The sequence below is a fragment of the Cavia porcellus genome, unplaced genomic scaffold (genome assembly GCF_034190915.1).
Source record: "Cavia porcellus strain 051 isolate PalLab524CR breed Dunkin Hartley unplaced genomic scaffold, mCavPor4.1 scaffold_6, whole genome shotgun sequence".
In the NCBI taxonomy this organism is placed as follows: domain Eukaryota; kingdom Metazoa; phylum Chordata; class Mammalia; order Rodentia; family Caviidae; genus Cavia; species Cavia porcellus.
The window spans coordinates 29,271,133-29,284,429 of record NW_026947489.1 but is presented as its reverse complement, the minus strand read 5'-3'; the positions used below and the strand labels follow the sequence as shown (position 1 = coordinate 29,284,429).

Here is a 13,297-nt window from a genome sequence, read left to right as displayed (position 1 = left end):
AGGCTATAATAATGGCTCCTAGGCCGTGCTTCATAAATCGTCTGGTATAGGCACCCAGTCTGAATTATCCACAATTCAATTAAAAATCTGAAAATGCCTCAGGGTGCAGTTTAGTGATAAGAATCCTACTCTTTAGCCTATACTCAGCACAGAAGAGGAGGAAGAGGAGGAGTAGCAGCAGGAGTGGCAGCAGCCAGGAGGAGAAGCAGAAACAACTAAAGCTATCTCTCACTGAAGAACCAGTGATTTCAACAACTTCCACAGCTAGATCCATGAAGACTTTCACCCTTTTCAAGAAACAGGAGAACTGAGGGGAAAATGTTCTTGTAGGAGAGAGTATGCCCTGAATTAGCCAGGAGAGCAAGACAACATTAGCTTACTTGGCAGTCACTTGGGAAAACCAGGGACCCTCTGCAAAGTAACAGAGACCCCATATAAAGTACTGGGAAAATTTGGTTATCAGTTACATATAGTTAATCTTCCAGTATCACAGACTGACAGTGAAAGGCTATAATTGAGAATATAGAAATGTCCAAACACAGCTGATATGCCACATTCACTTTGTCCTTAGTTTTTCCTTTGGGAGTAGACACAGTTAACTGATGTCAGTTCTAAAAGGGAAGTTGTATACAACTGCATTTGCCCTAGGAAGCCCTAGAATCAAAGTTCAGGCAATAAATCCTAGAGACCAAACGTATAAATAAGCAAGAGTTGAATCATACAATAAATGGGTCCTGCTTTCAGATCCGTAGCTATCTCAGCCACTCAGATCTATAATGATTATACTAACAGCAAATATGATTACTTTCATTTTCTTCACCACACAGACTAACAATGTGAACAAGGAGATGTATTTGCATTAAACTAGGTGGTCAATAAACACTTGTTAAATTCATGTTAGACTTTTTCCTCTATGCAAGAAGGGGGGACTATATAGCAAAGACTTTCAGGGGAGGAAGGATTCAACTTCTTTTGATTTTAGTTTTTGAAAGAGGGTACACACATTTATTGACGTGCCAAAATTTTATGTGTATATGTATTTTATATATGTATTAATGCAATTAAACCTAATATATGAGGTAGATAAGACTACAACCATTTTACAGATAAAAGCGATGGAGCCAAAGTAACAGAAGTAGCATAGCTCAGATGTAACTTCTGGAAGTCTGACTCTAAAACCCCATAAAATGAACTAGTCCAACAACCGTCTCAAGTACTTTCAGCAAATCAGAGGCTCCTAGGCTGTAAAACCACGCACTGAAGTAGTTGAGGAGTATCTGAATTTACTCAAATCATTTATTTATAAGTATGTAAACAAATAATTATTTTATACTGAGGTATGTTTTATTTTACACTGAGGGTTATAATCCAATAGTACTTTGTTCTGCTGCTCAAATTGTTTCAATTTTGGCTCCTGGGGGACTTTTTCAGCTGGCTCCTGTGCTCCTTTGCTATACCCCATCAATGCAGGGTTGTTGCCTCTGCTGCTGTTTTTAGAGCATATCCTTATTTTCTGGCCAAAAGATGCTCAAGGATTCCTGCACCAATCCTAGAACCAGCCATTTCTCCAAGAAACCCTAGTTCTTTTTACTGGAGAATGTATTGGAAACCAAGATCTAGACAGTAAGTATATATCTGCATGTCATTTCTTTCAACTTTCTTGGCTAACAGAACATCAAAATATGTATGCGTGCTTAACCCAAGTATATATACATCTCCATCAATATTCCAATATACAATCACCTGTATCCATATTAAGCTAAACGTAGGTTCATACTGTATCTCCAACTATAATCCATTACCACATAAATTATTCTAGCTTTCTTCCCTTACTTATATAAACCCCACTTCAACAGTGAAAAGACTATCTCCCATTATCCATTTACTTAATTGTTCAAATGATAATATATGTATATATCAGTATCAGAATTGTTAAGCTATATCCCTAAAAATACAACTTTATCAGAGTATAGTGCTCATGTAGTTACTTAACTTACAGATCTCATTATTTAGATTAGTACCTTCCTCTCCTCTTTCCCTTTTCAGTAAAAATGTTTCACCATTTGTGATACAGTTAGACTTTCTTCTAACAGTTTGCATTTCTTAAGATCCCTTAACCTCCCAAATGATTTTTTAAAATTTGCTTAAAGTGGGGCCAGGTATACAGCTTGGTAGCGTAAGTTCCTGCCTGGCAAGTGCAAGATTCTGAGTTCAGTTCCCAGTATATCTGCTTGAAGTTTACTTTTGTGCTGTAAAACCATTTTGACAAATGTATATCATAAGTCCACTATTATATACCAAACATAACACTTTTACCAGGCAATAATTTTAAATGAATTAATCAAAAGGTAGGTTGAATCAAAAGGTAGGTTGAATCTACTGATAAGTTATAGGTAGATTTTTTTTTTTTTTTGGTCTTTTTTGAGGCAGATTTTTATTAATGGTTCAAACTGGCCTTGAACACACTTTGTAGTCCAGATTGGCCTCAAACTTGTGGGGATCCTCCTGAGCTTCAACCTCCCAAATTCTGGGATTACAGGTGTGCACTACCATACCCAGCTGAGAGGTAGACTTTAGAACTATCAGCTATTATATCAGGGTCCCAAAGAGTCTTACTGTAAAATGATGGTGCTCAATTAAGACAATATGGGCTGGGGATTTAGCTCAGGGACACAAGTGCCAGCTTGGTAAGCATCAACTCATGAGTTTAATCCCTGGCACTAAAAAAAAAAAAAAAACAATTAAGACAATATATAGCATTTATTACACAGTGTCAAAGATGATAATAAGCACTACATGCCTAGTAATACCCTATGCATTGTCTCATTGTCTATGCCTTCACTTTTTTTTTTTTTGTCTTTTTTGAGACGGGGTCTCGCTATGCAGTTCAGGCTGGCCTTGAGCTCACTTTGTAGCCCAGGCTGGTCTCGAACTCGCAAGGATCCTCCCACCTCAGCCTCCCTGAGTGCTGGGATTACAGGCGTGAGCCACCACGCCCAGCTCAATGCCCTCACTTTTTACAGTCATGCCCTATAAAGCATATACTGCCATTCTGAGGAAAATTAGGTTTAAACAACTTTCTAGAGGCCACAAGGTAAATTAGGAGTGCTAACATTTTAACCCAGATCATCAAGCTTTAAGATTTAGAAAGAGTTCGGTTTTACACCACCTCAACCAATGGATTATATCATTTTTATAACACAGCAGGAATAGGGCCTTTAAATAGATGAAAAGAATGTCTTATGTCCTTTAAAAACAAAAATTAGGGCCAGAGATTTAGCTCAGCAGCGTAAGTGCCTGTCTGACAGTCGCAAGGTCATGAGTTCAATAACCCAGTACCCAAAAAAAAAGAAAAAAACAAAAACTAAGCATAAGGTCCTGACTTCAATTTCTGGTAACCAATAAATAAATAAATAAATAAGTTAATAGATATAAAAACAAAAAATAAGCCAGCCATGGTGGCACACACCTGTAATCCCAACACTAGAAGACCTGAGGTAAGAGGTTTGCCCCCATGAGTTTAAGGCCAGACTGGGCTACACAGCAAGTTCAAAGCCAGCCTGTACTACATAGCAATACCCTATCTCAAAAAAAATAAAATAAAATAAGAGTAAATATTGGAAATTATTATCCGAACCTCAAGAAAAACATGTAGACTTACACTTCTCTGTGGAATTATGTGTTTGGCTTTGCTAAGGCCCTCTGTAACCTACCCATGTAAACAACTGAATCAACTCACTTGTATGCCCCACAAATTATTACTGTTACTTAACTATGGTCAATACGTAGCACATGGTTGTTGAAAAGATCAAAAAAACTGATCAGGTGTATAATAAATATTGTGTGACTACACCAGTGTTGGCAAACCTTATAGAGCTTTCAGTGATAAAAACAGCCTGTTGCAGTATATGTGTCACCAATTTACCCATTAGGTATGAGTACTAATAAATGGTTTACTGGCCAGAACTGTACCAGGGCTGAATCACAAGTTTCTCTCTGTTTCATAACCTTTAAATTGTATCTAGTCTGTTCTTAAGCTTAAACATCTTCTGTTTAATAAGTTTCAAAAATAAAATACTTATTATTGAAGCCCTGTCAAGAAATAGTCATCTTAGGCTGAGGATATAGCTCAGCAGCACAGCATCAGCTTGGCAAGCATGAGGTCCTGAGTTCGATTCCCAGTACCAAAAAAAAAGAAGAAAGAAAAAATAGTCATCTTTTAATCTTGTCCCAATTTTACAAGATTAATCATGTTTTTCTTAATACAATTCTTTGTGCATTTCAGTCTAGTAATCAAGCCCAGGACCTACAGCACAAGTACATGTTCTACTGTTGAACCAACCCTCAGCCCAAGAATCAAATTTATTTTCACATGAAAGCCTGACCATTGCCTTTACCATTTTTACTTTCATTTTCCTGGAAACTTCCCTCCTGCTGTTCGTTCCTTTTCTTTCTTTCTTTCTGCTTTGTTTTGGTTTTCTGCATTGCTTGGATTAAATCCAGAACTTTTGTTTGCACTGAGCTACATCCTCCGTCCTTTTTCATTTTTTAAATTGAGAAAGGATCCCTCTTAAGTCACTAAGTTACTCAGAATAGCCATGCACTTCCTGCCTCTGCTTCCCAGAGTGCTTGGGTTACAGGCATCTGCTACCATGCCCAACTAATTTGTTCTTGCTTGAGGTACAACTGGAACCAATTCAAAAGTCTAAAAGTGAATACACTGTGGTTTCTTACCAAAATAATGTAATGTGATTTCTGGGTTTTTCTGTGGGTTTTTGTTGTTGTTGTTGTTGTTGTTGTTGTTGTTGTTGTTGTTTTGGTGCTGGCTATTCAACCAGGGTATATGCTAAAGCATATACTAAATATGAGTATATGCTAAAGCATGTACTTTACCACTATGATACACCCTATAGTATCTTTTTATTTTTTATACCCTTCTTGGGGAACAAACATTTTATTGACTTTCTGGCAATACATTGTAGCGACATTCTCAGTAATAAATTGATCACTTGGCTTCCTATCTTTTTTACTATGTTGATGATTATTAGCCATTTGTCAGTTCATGCACACAGATATGAAAGATTTACTTTATTCTACTTACTTTTCCTTCCAAATATTTTATTAATGTACATTAAATTAGTAACCTCTTACCAGAAAAGCTGTCACACACAAAATGGGAGGCATCCTATCTCTTCTTTTACAAGAAGTAAGAATATTCTTAGTAGCATTCCCAAAAGATATACTCTATATTTAAATAACCTGAGAAAACCCCATGTGCATATGTTGTTCCTTCCTACTACAAAATCTCTTCCAAATCAAAACTATGTTATAGCCATTGGTGTATTTCTTCAAAGAAAATAAACTTCCACTTTAATATGTTGTTTAACACATCTTTTAATCTCAGGTGTAGAAATAATGATCTCCATTTTACAGGTAAGAGTTGAAACTCAAAAAAAGTTTTGTGACTTTCCCAGTGAGGCTCAAACTCAAATTATTTAAAATCCAAAACCAGTATCTTTTCACTGTACTACCAGGTTTCCCTTTACTTAATCACTGGCTGTTTTCCTATAAGTCACATTCATGTTGTGAACATGATTTGAAAGTCAGTATTTCTATTTCTTGTTACAGAGACCACTGGTGTGCCCTATAACTTAGCTATGTGTTCAAGACTCTGTAGCACAAGGGTTCTGAAACTAGAAATCAGGTAACTGATTTTCTTGAGTATATGTCTATAAAGAAATATTGTTAACTTTGGGTTTTGTTACAAAGTCTTCAGAATATTTTTGGGAAGGCAAAGGGCCACAGCAGGAAAAACATACTATTGTTTACTTGGCTATCTTATCTCAATTTTGTCATCTATAAAATGGGCTAGGTAGCAAATTTGTGAGGATTAAAATAACCTAATATGGCTCGTAAGTGGCACTTAATATCAGTTCCTACTCTTTTCTCATCCTCTACATGCTACAGCCTATATCAAAATATCATAATAAAATTCAATTTTAAAACTCTTCTGGCCAAGTGTGGTGACACACACCTGTAATACCAGCACTTGGAACCTGAGCCAGAAAAACCGTAGGGAGTTCAAGGCCAGCCTGAGTGACATAGTGGGTTTAAATCCAGACTGAACTAATAAATAGCAAGACCCTGTCCAAAAAAAAACTTCGTCTTCAACATCATTTACCTTCTGATACAAACTCTCCTTTCATATTAATCCTATCCCATTGTAAATACTCTAAAATCCACCAGTTCCAACATTTGTATTTTGTGTGCACTAGTATGTTGACATACTAAATCCCTAAGCCAGCTTTCACCTTTTGTGGGCGGAAAATGTGCCTTAATTATTCCTTATTTAATTATGTGCCTACACAAGAAACTACCAATCAAATCTATTTTGCCACCTTACCTTGGTAAATACTATGACAAACATTAAGTGAAAGTATAACACTAAAGTTTATGATCCGTTGCTCTGCCTTAATCACATTTCCACTCTCATGTAATCAAAATGTTTTTATTAGTCATAACTTTTCTACTTACATCTGTGCTCTCTGCAGCTATTTCTTATCAAAACAGACAGTCAAAAATCAGTTGCAATTCTTCTAAAACAAAGCGTAAAAGAACACAGTAAACTAAAATAAAATTTAATCCCTTAAATTTTTATTTCAGAATCTTAAAAGTATGCAACTTTTACATACCGAGTCATACATCACTTCACAGCAGGGATATACTCTTGAGAAATGTGATAAGAGTTAGTTCTGTCATTGTATGCTTACAAAGTTAGATGATACAACATAATACACACCTAGGATATATAGGACAGTCATCACTATATACGTAGCTCATTTCTGGTCCCAATATAATTATGTAGCACACAAGACTGAACCATCATTCCTCAGTATCCTGCAGATTGGCTGTAGGACTTCCCTCACATTAAAATCTGAGGATGCTCAAACATTTTATATAAAACAATGCAGTGTATGTCAGTAGTTGTTACACTGTATTGTTTAAACAATGAGAGGAGAAAAAAGTCTGTACCCCTTTAGTAGATGAAATCATCATAGATCAAACTTCATAAGTACAGAGGGAGCAGCAAAGTGGACAATGCTCAAACAAGGGCAGGGTAAGAGGCTAAGGATCTGGAAAATTAGAGGAGGTCACAGCAGAGTATACTTATAATCACTTCAGTCTACGGATTCATCATAGTACCCACTCTGCAGCATATTTAAGGTTTGGTTTTTGGAGTTTTCCAAAGTTTTTTTTTTCATATTATATTTTAGACCCAAAGCTGGTTAAATTCAAGAATGCAGAACCCGTGGACCAAAAAAATGATTAACCAACAATCTCAAATTGTTTTATAGGAAAAGATGCTTGAGAAATTCAAGCATACAACCACAACACAGTAAAATGTTATTTGGTGATTAAAAAGAAAACCTTCTACATACTACACATATAAACTGTAAAAACATCGTCAAATGTGAGAAGCCAATTACAAAGGGACACATATTTTAAGAATATTTATACAAAATAGAAATGTCCAGAATAGGCAAATTTACACAGACAGAAAATAGATTAGTGGTTACTAACAGTTGGGCAAAAATATGGGGAGTGACTGCATAAGAGGTTTCCAGAGCTTATTTTTGGGCTGAAGAACTAATGTGATGCACAACTCTGTGCATACAATAAAAACAACCCTTAATTGTACCCGATTCACTGAGAACAGCAGAGCAGGGACAAGAGGAGACCTGGCGGAGAGGACAGGTGCCATAGCCAGGTAAAATTTTCGGTATGTGAAGCCTATCTTAACAAAGCTGCTTTAAAAAAAAAAAAAAGTTGCCACTGGTAAGTCATAACCTGGTAAATGAAATCCTGGAAGTCACTGACAGGAACATCAAGGTATCAAGGTGGGTATCTGTGATGTCAGAACAGTCACTCTCCAAGCCACTCCGCCCCCACCCCTCGCCCCTTTCCTAAAAAGTGTAACAGCAAGAAACTCCAGGCAGTGTGAATCACAGAATTCTGGGCACTACCCGTGGTTGACAGAGTTAAGTTTACGTGTTTTCTCAGGCTCTATCACTCCAAAACTCTAGGGGGCTTCCATCCTTGATTACGGAAGTAGTACTTTACATCAGCAGCAGACTCAAGAAAGAATGTCAAAATAAGATGACACTTGCCTAGACTCCCTGCAAAAGCTTAAATAACCCTACGTGGTGTCACCTACACACTCCTAAGTCTGTGCACAAGTTAGTCCGCCTCCATCTACACCAACCAGCAACGAGCATCATTCACATACATCCCAGCCCGCTTCCCACACACTGACACACTATCGAGCCCCTGCTCTCACTTTTTTAAATTGACAGGCAGAATCCCCACTAAGTTCCCACTCTAGTCCGACTCGCCTCCGCCCTGCCCCTCCCCACTCCAAAACCCACACACGTGTTAGCCCGACACCGCCCCACCGGGTCCCACGTGCACCTGGTCTAACACACACCCCACGTGTGGGTGCCCCACGGGCTTCCTCGGATAGCTGAGGTCACCGCGTGACCCCGGATCTCCAGAGGTACGAGAAGGAAAGAACAAGGCCCAGGTCCCTGAGGTCCCAACCTTGTGGGGAGTGTCCACACCCATCCTTCCTACTAACCCCAACAAATGCAAGGGCCGGGGGCGACGGCCCCTTTAAGACGCGGCCCAGCCGTCGCCCGGTGAGAGGGGTGCACCGGGGCCTACAAGACCCCCCTCGGTTCGCCCGTCCACATCTAGTCACCTCACCTCGGGCCGTGGGGCCCCGCCGCCGCGACGGCGGCGGGGGGGACGGGGGCGGGCGGGGTCCGGAGGGGGGGTCGCCCCGCCGACTGTGGAGCCGCGGTTCACTATCTGAGGCCGTGGAACGGTGACTGCGTTGGACGTGAACGCTCCTAGCTCGCTCCCTCGGCGGCTCCTGGGACCCCAAGATGGCGGCGGTGCTGAGGCGGCTGCGGGCGCTGGGCCGGCGGCGGCGGCGGCCACTTTCACTCACTGAGAGGAGCGGAGCAGGGACACGGGGAGCCATGGCGGGGGGGAGGAGAGGCGCCATAGCCAGGCCAGAACAATCGAGCTGTTACTCGGCTGGCTTACTCCCACCCCGCCCACGCTGTCTGCTAGTCACCAGCCTGTGGCCGCCCGCAGTGCCGCCGCTGTCGACCTTGTGCAGCTCGTACCCCGCCGCTGCCGCCTGACTCCCCGCGCGGACCGGGGTTCAAGGGGAGACCCTCATCCATGCCATCTGAGTGCAGATTGGTCGGGGCTGGGACTGGCGAAGATTGCCGAAAGGTGGCGGGGAGGAGGAGAAGGATGTCATCGCTAGAGTGAGCAAGCAGATCTCGCGGGAGCAAATGTCGCGAGAGCTCTCCAAGCTTCCAACGGCCGAAAAAGGTTACTTTTCCCGGAAGTAACGTCAATGGAAACCGCCGGGAACTCTGGGAATACAGTTTATTCTAGCAGAAGGTGGGAGAACCGCCTAACTCTTGACTGTCTGGACCAGCGAAACAGGCAGAAGTTTTGTCCTGCTGTGGTCCAACCCCCGATACCGAGACCGACCCCCGAGCAGTTCCTACAGCTGCCACCTTGGGGACTTCATATTGTCTTCCAACGGGGTTGCTCACGCTCCGCTCAAAACTACTTAGTACCGAGAAACTACGAAGCTTTGGTGCATTTTCCATTTTGACCCGTCGGGTGAGTCGCCTTGGTACAGGCGGCCTCAGAATTCTCTTCCTTCCCCTTTGTTTTTGATCCCGTGGTTCCGTGTAAAAGGCACTCCCGCCCTCGTGATAATTTCATAAGGGAAACGTTGCTTTGGGCAAGTACTATAAGAAATTGTTAGGCTCATCCTTTATATTCTTGCAAAAATCAGTTGTTTAGTGCGATGTGTTTTGTTTGTTCCTGTTTCGTAGATAACTCCTATTCGGTTCCAGATTGCAACTTGTTGGATGTATCCTGCAGAATTACAGTGCTGTAATTATGAGCCTTTGAAAAGCAAGAAAATTGTTTTGTAAAGTTTTTTTGTCCTAGCTTTTCTTTAGGTGCAGGAGGGAAATAGCCTTGTTTTTAAACGTTGTTGTAACACTCAGCAATAAAAATTATGTAATTTGTTAAAAGAAGGCAAATGGGAAGAAGTCCTATGTGCACAGTCCTTTATGGTACTTCACCAAAATGAACCTGCTTAGCACATATGCCAAACATAGTTCAGCAGGCAGAAAAATCTAATCCCATCCTCCAATACAAACAGGTGAAAAAAGAAATAATTGTAAGTGCTCTAACTCTAGCAATGACATCGCCACCAGTAGCTCCTCAACTGGTGGCTGCAGCCACTCAGCCTCTTTATGTGGTCCAGCAGAACCGAAAAAGCATTGAGGGGAAGGGGCACCTGAAATGGTGTGTTTCCTGTGCCTGTCTGGGTACCCAGAATCCTCCTTATGCCCAGGCAAAGCAACCTGTTGGGATAATTTGGCATTGATTGCAAACAGACAACCAGCTAGAATAATTTGAATATATTATCTTATTCTCTTCCCTTTTTATTTAATTGGAAAAAAATAGTAGTTCTGTGTATCCCAACAATCTATCCCCCATGGAAGATTTGCCTCCATTGTGGGTGCCTGTCATTCTATTTGCACTGATACTTGGTCCTTTGTGAATATTATGTTCCATCTCAATGGCACCATCTAGTGTGTCCAGTGAATACTGCTAGACCATTGACAAGTAAAACTGCTTTTAAAATAGAACCCAGTTGAGAGACAAATGATCGTGGATTGATTGCCCATCTCAAAAATTATAGGAAAAGCCTATTAATAGGATGTAAAAGGTGTGAATCTCCTTTTAAACAGTATTAATTTTAATTTTGTTTACCCTCCCCTACATTTTAAATCACAACATATAGGAAACTGAAAAACCTGAGGTGGATTCTAAAGAATTTTTGGAGCACCTTCTATCAGGCGTACCAAAATATATGAATATCAGTGCAGATAGGTAGATGTTAATGATCTCCTGATTCAAAAAATCATGACTGTAGTGATGTTATCAGGAAAAGCCTTAATCCTGCCTTTTCTAAAGCCTTTGGAATGCTACTTTGATGATGTAAATTTAAAATGGACCATATATGCCTATGTGCCCACCTTTTCTACTTGGCCATGACTTACTTGCAAAACTGAATGCTTGGGTAACTTTTTCATCAGGCTGGCTACAAATAGATGTTTCACCTGAATATCCCTGAACCCTCTAGGTGCTAATGCCACAAAGTAGTGCAGTGGAGCCCTTGGAATTACCAGAAGACATATGAATGCAAGTAAAGGGATGTATTGGTGGTTGAGAACCGGAATTGCCTATATTGCCATGCCTGTCTGAGTACTGTCAAAGGAAGGCCATAAAATACCTAAAACAGTATCCCTTCAAGAAGTAAGGCACAAGAGAGAAAAAAAAAAAAAAAAAAAAACAGCAAAGAGACTTAATACCCCAAGACTTATGCTTTGCTTTCTTATAAACAAAAAAACCAAGAGATTTTCTTTAAACCTAAGGAGTCCAAAGCTGAAATGGTTAAAAAGCTTTTCCTTGCTCTGGTTAAAAGCCTGTTGACAAGCCCACTGTAAGTTCTAGTTTCCTTAAAAGAAGGGACCAGAAGGAATAGAGCCATTCCTCTCATTTTTAAAACAAGGTCTAAAAAATAAAACAAGGTCTAATAAGATCATGCCATTCTTCATGGGTAATGATTTCCTTCCAGTTAGGGAGAAAATGTCCTTGTGCCTTGGAAAGTTCAACTCCTATTTAACAGCCTATTTGGCAAATAAGGGATGTTTCTTGAATACTTTATGTACCTTGCAGCCAAGAAATTTATGATCTGAACTTTTTTTTTTTGAGGTTAAAATAAAGGCTCACTGTGCAGGCTGGCCTTGAACTCACAGAGATCCTCCTGCCTCAGCTCCCAAGTGTTTTTTGTTTTTTTTTAAAGACAAAGTCTTTTTTTTTTTTTTTTTTTTTGGTCTTTTTCCTTTTTATCGGTACCAGGGATCGAACTCACGACTGTCTGCTTGCAAGGCAGGCACTTATGCCGCTGAGCTAAATCCCCAGCCCCTTAAAGACAGAGTCTTAAGGGTCTTTAGCTCAATGGCATAAGTGCCTGCTTGGCAAACGTGAAGTCATGAGTTCAATCCACAGTACCGAAAAAAAAAAAAGACAGGGTCTTGCCATGCAGTTCAGGCTATTCTTATAACCCACACTGGCCTTGGATTCATGGGAATCCTTCTGCCTCAGGCTTCCAAGTGCTGGGATTAGAGGGATGGTTGTTATAAATAGTTAAAGAAAGTAATGAAAAGGAAACAAATTGGCTGACCAAGCTGCCAGAAAGACCACAAGAACTGTTGAGTTTTCAAGCTCTTTTGATTTCAGTAACCCTATAAATTGATCTCATTCAATATTAACCTCCTCCCCATTATACCCTTAAGACTTACAAAGAGCAAAAGAGGGCCAGGGATGTAGCAGTGTAACTGCTGGCAAGTGCAAGGTCTTGAGTTCGATTCCAAGTACCACGAAAGAAAAAAAACCAGGATGAGATTTCATCCCCAGAACACTTCTGCTGGAAGTGCAGTGCTAATGTACCACCTTCTCTGCAGAGGCTCTGTGAAAGGGACTCTGAGCTCCACCCCTGGACCCACCATGCACTCTGCTTCCCTTCAGTGGGTCCAGAGGTGTCTCATCCGACCTACAAAGACTTGTCCACACGTTCACCGTGTGTGTATTCTATGCTATAATAACCAAAGGCTTGGAAGGATTCAACACTGAGATGAATCTCTTGTGAAGATTTGCAAATAGACTCTTCCATGATGTAGTTTGCATAAACATCTTTAGGTGGTAAATTGAAATCTATCCTCCAGGACAGAAAAGTCCTCTGAAATAACTAAAACCATATTGAAATAATTAATCCTAGATAAGGACCGGCTGTATTTATATAAAATGACAATGGAACCTAGAGTATGACTAAACTAACTTCAAGGAGTGTCAATGTCCTAGGCATCACCTCAAAGTTAATGTGTTTCATGGAAATCACATTGACCAGAAAAATCATACTAAAAGAAAATTATAAAAGTCTGCCAAGAGACCAAAGTGACAAAGGATAAGGTGTTGCTTATTGCTTTGTTTCGGGTGAGGGTATCTAGCAGCAAATGTCAGTTGAGCCCGTATGAATTAAGGAATGGGAGACCATTCCAGGTATCCCCACCCAAAGGAGACCTAACTCTAGGAGGAAAATCACAATACTGGGTATTTAAAAACCTTAAGC

The 13,297-nt window shown here is 40.4% G+C and overlaps 1 protein-coding gene across 2 annotated transcripts in view; it reads right to left on the bottom strand.

Moving 5' to 3' along the window:
- Ino80 (INO80 complex ATPase subunit) overlaps nt 1-8,903 on the bottom strand; it is a 126,065-nt gene extending 117,162 nt beyond the window's left edge. For both annotated transcript variants that reach the window (XM_003475702.4, XM_013158823.2), the window contains exon 1: nt 8,764-8,903. The gene's annotated coding sequence lies outside the window, so the exon portion shown is untranslated. The remainder of the gene's footprint in view (nt 1-8,763) is intronic.
- Nucleotides 8,904-13,297: the final 4,394 nt, after the last annotated feature.